This window comes from Benincasa hispida, chromosome 4 (genome assembly GCF_027475165.1).
Source record: "Benincasa hispida cultivar pf3 chromosome 4, pf3_genome.v1.1, whole genome shotgun sequence".
In the NCBI taxonomy this organism is placed as follows: domain Eukaryota; kingdom Viridiplantae; phylum Streptophyta; class Magnoliopsida; order Cucurbitales; family Cucurbitaceae; genus Benincasa; species Benincasa hispida.
In genome coordinates this window covers 21,474,426-21,480,117 of record NC_143481.1, presented here as the reverse complement: position 1 = coordinate 21,480,117, position 5,692 = coordinate 21,474,426, and positions in this window count along the sequence as shown.

Genomic DNA, 5,692 nt, shown 5'->3' with positions numbered 1-5,692 from the left:
ACTCTCCCATCTTGGGCAAATGGGTGATGAAGTCGAGAGACACGCTCTCCCATGGTCTAGAGGGCACAGGTAGGGGTTCCAGCAGACCCGCTAATTTCGCCCTTTCGACCTTGTCTTGTTGGCAGACAAGGCAAGTCTTGGTAAATTGCATGACATCGTCTCGAAGGCTTGGCCAATAGTAGCCTTGTTTTAGAAGGGCATAAGTCCTCTGCCAACCATTATGTCCTGCCCACGGTGTGTCGTGATACTCCTTCATCAGTGACCTTCGTAACTCCCCGGATCTGGGGATGTAGAGGCGATTGCCCTTGGTGTATAGTAGATTGTCTTCCACCCAAAACTGGCGTGTCTTACCCTCTTTGGCCAACTGTATGATAGCCTGCGCCGCTGTGTCGTTTGTCAAGTGATTTTTGACAGTTTCTCATACTATTGCACTTAACGTACTTGCTTGGAGGTGGGCGAACATGCATAGGGCCGCATGTTCGCTCTTTCGGCTAAGAGCATCGGCCGCTTGGTTACTTTTCCCCGGTCTATGTTCAAATTGGAAGTCGAACTCTGCTAAACACTCCTGCCACCGTGCCTGTTTTGACGACAACTTCGGTTGGTTGAAGAAGTGGCAAATGGAGTTGTTGTCGGTCTTGACCATAAACTTGGCCCCCAAGAGATACTGTCTCCAGGCCCTCAAGCAGTGAACTACTGCTAACATCTCTTTCTCGGAGGCGGCATACCTCCGTTCTGCATCATTTAGTTTCCTACTCTCATACGCGATGGGGTGTCTGTCTTGGAGGAGGACACCACCCAACACGAAGTCAGAAGCATCAGTCTCTACTTCAAATGGCTTGGTCACGTCGGCAATTCCGAGGACCGGCCCCTCAATCATCACTTTATTCAAGCCCTCAAAGATGGCTTGACATTCAAGAGTCCAGCTCCATTGGCTATTTTTCTTCAACAGTTCGATTAATGGCCCTGTTCTTCTCGAGAATCCTTCTACAACCGCCTATAGTAGTTGGCTAGTCCGAGGAAGGATCGTAGTTCGGTCACGGATGATGGTACCCTCCAATCTCTGATTGCCGCCACCTTGCCCTCTTCCATACCAATCCGACCACACTCAATCACGTGGCCGAGGAAATTTATGCGCTCTTGGGCAAAGAAGCACTTCTCTCTCTTTACATACAATTGATTTTTCCTCAGCTTTTCGAAGACTAGTTGGAGGTGATGTCGATGGTCCTCCAGCGAGGCACTATAGCACAATGTCATCGAGATACACTACGACGAATTTGTCGAGGTATTCATGGAACACTTGGTTCATTAAGGTACAGAAAGTTGCTAGAGCATTGGTGAGGCCAAAGGGCATCACGAGGAATTCGAAGGCTCCATATCTCGTGACACAGGTCGTCTTAGGTTCATCTCCTTCAGCAATTCGGACCTGATAATATCCCGATCGTAGGTCCAGCTTCGAAAAATACTTAGCGCCGTGAAGCTGATCAAATAAGTCAGTAATGATAAGAAGGGGATATTTGTTATGGACTGTGAGCTTATTCAAGGCCCGATAGTCGATGCACAACCGGAGGCTCCCATCCTTCTTCTTCTGGAACAGTACTGAGGCTCCATAAGGGGCCTTCATCGGTCTGATAAATCCTGCATCCAACAATTTGTCTAACTGTTTTCGGAGTTCGGCCAATTCTGGCGGGGCCATCCGATATGCATTCTTGGCAGATGGCTTTGCCCCTGGTAGCAGCTCAATCTCATGGTCAATCCCCCTTCGTGGGGGTAAAGACTTGAGCAAGCTTTTAGGCATGACATCCCGATACTCTTCCAAGACAAATAGAACGTCTTAGGGGATCTCCTCTTCAGTGGATTCAACTGATTCTATCGGGATGGCCATGAACATGGGTTCGTTGTGGGCCAGGCCTCTCTTCAATTAGAGGGCTGAGATCATTCTCACCCCATTTGGCTGCTTGATACTGGCTTGAACTACGGTGGTTGTAGATTCGGTAATGACTAGACATTTGGCGAGGGGCATTGGTATGACTTTATGTTCAAGTAGGAACTCCATCCTTAATACCACGTTGAAATCATCCATCTTGACAATCACGAAGTCAACGAGGCCCTTCCAGTCTCCTAACTTCATCGGAGTTCTCTTCGCTATCCCCGTAATCGGTAGGGCTGCAGAATTCACAGCTTTCATCTTCCCTGCATCTCTTTCCCAAGTCAAGTTCAGGTGGCGGGCTTCCGTTTCAGCCATGAAGTTATGGGTGGCCCCGGAGTCAACCATAGTGTTCTTGGCCGATCTTTGGTTGATCCAAGTATCCACATACATGAGTCCTTTCTCTAGTGGCTCCGTCGCCTTTCCCATTTTCTTCTGGAGTGCAGATAAGAATTTCAATGCCCCCATCCTGAGATTCTCAATTTCTGCAGCTGGCTCGATTACCGTCTCATCCAGTTCAGCCTTATCTTCGGAGGTAGAGGCTAATGTGGCTTGAAAAGCATTGAACGCGGTTCGATTTGGACATTCGCCCGCCCTGTTTGGCCCTCTTCATATGAAACAAGACAGGGGGCGATTGTAATTGTTATGCTGTTGCGGCGGCCCCCGCCAGTTGTTTCCTGATCTCGGTTGGGATGATTTACGGTCCCTCTTGTGTTCTTGTCTCCTCCCCCAGGTCTGGAAGGACTGGAAGGACTGTTTCTGTTTCCCCCATTTGAGGAAGTTGACTGCTTCCTCACATCTTGCGAGTTAGTGCTAAGGTCGTATAGCCGTTCAGCTGCCGCATAGGCAGAGGGGAGATCCTATACTATCTGTTCATATAGTTTTGATTTCGCCCACGGTTTCAGCCCTTCAACAAAGCAAAAGACCTTGTCTTTTTCAAACATATCTCGTATGTCCAACATGAGTCCTGCAAACTGTTTTACATAGTCTCTGATGTTACCTGTTTGTTTCAGCTCTCGGAGTTTTCGTCGAGCCAAGATCTCGACATTTTCAGGGAAGAACTGCAAGCGAAGTTCTTGTTTCAATCTATCCCAAGTATCAATAGTGCATCTTCCGTACTGTATGTCTGTAAATCGTGATCTCCACCACAGTTTTGCATCTTCAGCCAGATGCATCGTTGCTAGTGTGACTTTCGACTCTTCAGTCACTGTGTTCGTCGCCTTGAAGTATTTCTCAAGGTCGAAGATAAAATTTTCCAGGGCTTTCGCTTTTCGCACCCCACAGAAGGGTTTCAGTTATGGGATTTTTATTCTGCTTACTGCTATTGCTCCCCCAAATGGGGCTTGGTTCCCTATCGCTCGGATGGTGAGATTCACCCTAGCACTCACATCCGCTATCTCGGCTCTGACGACGTCAAGGGCCAACCGAAAGTCTTCAGACAAATCGGTTACCATTTGAAGTATTGCTTTTTGGGAGCCGTCCAGCTTTTCGACGCGCTCCTCTATGTGGACAACAAAGCCCGATGAGCTATCGCCACGTTCAAAACTGCCGGACCGTGCTGTTTTGGTCTCGAGGGTCTCTACCCTCATCATCAATTCTCTGACGGGTAATCCGACTAGGCGGCCCACTACCGCATCAATTCCATCGGCTTTCTCAGCAACTTCTTGTAGCTGAGTCTCTAGGAAACGGACATTATCCGGGACCTCTCTCAGGTAGAGCATTTGCTCTTCCATCTCTACCAACCTATCCACATGGGACTTGTTCAGGTTCTTCGTTGCCGACATGATCACTGATCTTCCCTCTGTGAGCCGACTTGGCTCTGATGCCAAATGTCACAATCGCTCTTTTGGAAGCTTCTCTTAGCAATTGTGCGGCACTTGTTCCTGTTCACGAATAAGTTAGCCAACTCGAATATGGACTGCCGGTGGCACATCGAGTGCCTCTTGCAACCTCCACCCCCGTTTTAGGGAAAACGATTTTAGAAAACGGGTTTGGAGAAAAGGTTTTCGTAAGAAGTTTTTGTGAGTGTGAATAAAGAAAGAAAGATTGTAGTAGGCTAGAAAGCAATAAGCAACAACAATAGCTTTATAGAGTACTACTCCGGGTATGGGGAAGTGATTATTAGTCTTATCCCCATATAGTGCATTCTGAACAAAAAGCCAACTGGCGCCCTTGCATATGCAAAAGGGCGAGTGGTCACTTACAATGAAAATGTAAAGAAAGCAAGCTAACTAAGCTAATACAATACAAGATATGAAAGTATGCTAGAAGGGAGTTGGATCGGGCATGCGGCCATGGGCAACATGCCCTGGACAAGCATGACCGTGACACTAGGTACGCAGGCCATGCGTTGAAGCCAAGCGCATAGGCCATGCGCCAAGCACGTAGCCATACGTCGAGGACAAGCGCATAGGCCGTGCGTCAAGCGCGCAGCTCATGCGTCGATGGTGTATGTCAAGCACGCAGCCCATGCGTTGATGGTGTATGCCGAGCGCGCAGCCCATGTGTCGATGGTGTATGTCGAGCGCCCTGCCTATGCGTCAAACGGGCAAGCGGGCAAGTCATCCTATGCGTCGAAGCGCTGCCGAGTCTGCTGAGTAGTCATGCATCGATACGTTATGCCAAGTACATGCCCATGCGGCCGAGAGTGCCTATGCGGCCAAGCACGCAAGCGTTTAGGCAGCACACCGTGAGTCGATGGTCAGCGCCGTGCATCCATGCTTAGTAGGCCGAGCAAGCACACCTAGCAAGCCATGCGTCGAGGGTGAGCGGCCACCCTATGCATTGGTGATGACCAACTCATGCATTGGCTAAGTGGGACTTTGATGAAGGAAAGGTGAGTTGCTATGCGTTAAGGATAAAAGGTAAGGCTAATTGATGGAAAAATTCAAGGGAGGATGCCAATGGTATACGAGCATAAGTCTTAAATAATTTAAGTAGAGAAATATGTGAAGTATTTAAGTAATTTAGGTGGCAAAAGGAGGATCACACAAAATTCTAGCAGGAGGTAGGTGAAGAAGATTTTATGCAAAAAAGGAGATTTTGGCTGGCAAGCTGAAATGAGAACAACTCAAGGCTAGGCTCGGTAGGTTGAGTGTTGGCAGAAAGTGAGACAAATGGGAGTTGAGTTATCACCATGGGGTGAGTTTGAAATGGCTATAAATAGAGGGGTTGGGCAAGAGGAATTTACTCATACCATCACCTAAATTGTATATTAAGAGCATATTTAGAGAGTTACGTTTGAGTTATTAGGCTGCCAAGTTGATTAGAGATCAAAAGAAACAAAGGTTGCGTTGGTGAGGCATTGAGTCAGCCGGATGCATAGCCAGCCTACACCCTACGCGCACGCAGTGCTGCGTTCATCTGTCCGCGTGCGCCTCGCTTGACGCATCCTACGCACCAATCCAGCGCAACTGCCTCCCCCGTACGACGCATCACGCCTAGCGCACGCCCAACGCAACGCACGCCCAAATATGCCAACCCCTGTGTGACACAGCACGCCCACCCTGCCTACTGCCCAACGCCCAGCTGCCTACCACGGTCCAAATAACCTCTAAGGAGGCTAATTTTGGGATTTTGGCTAAATTTGAGTAGGGTAAGCTAGTATTTTCATTATATAATGGTATTTTGGCTAGTTTGACATTATTTATTGATATAACAAGTATTAATTGAGGAATTTCCATTGATATGGAGGAATTCTCAAGAAGGTATTCTCAAGGTGATTTTAGTGGGAAAACTTGCTTACGGTGAGTGTTTACTTAGTTTTAT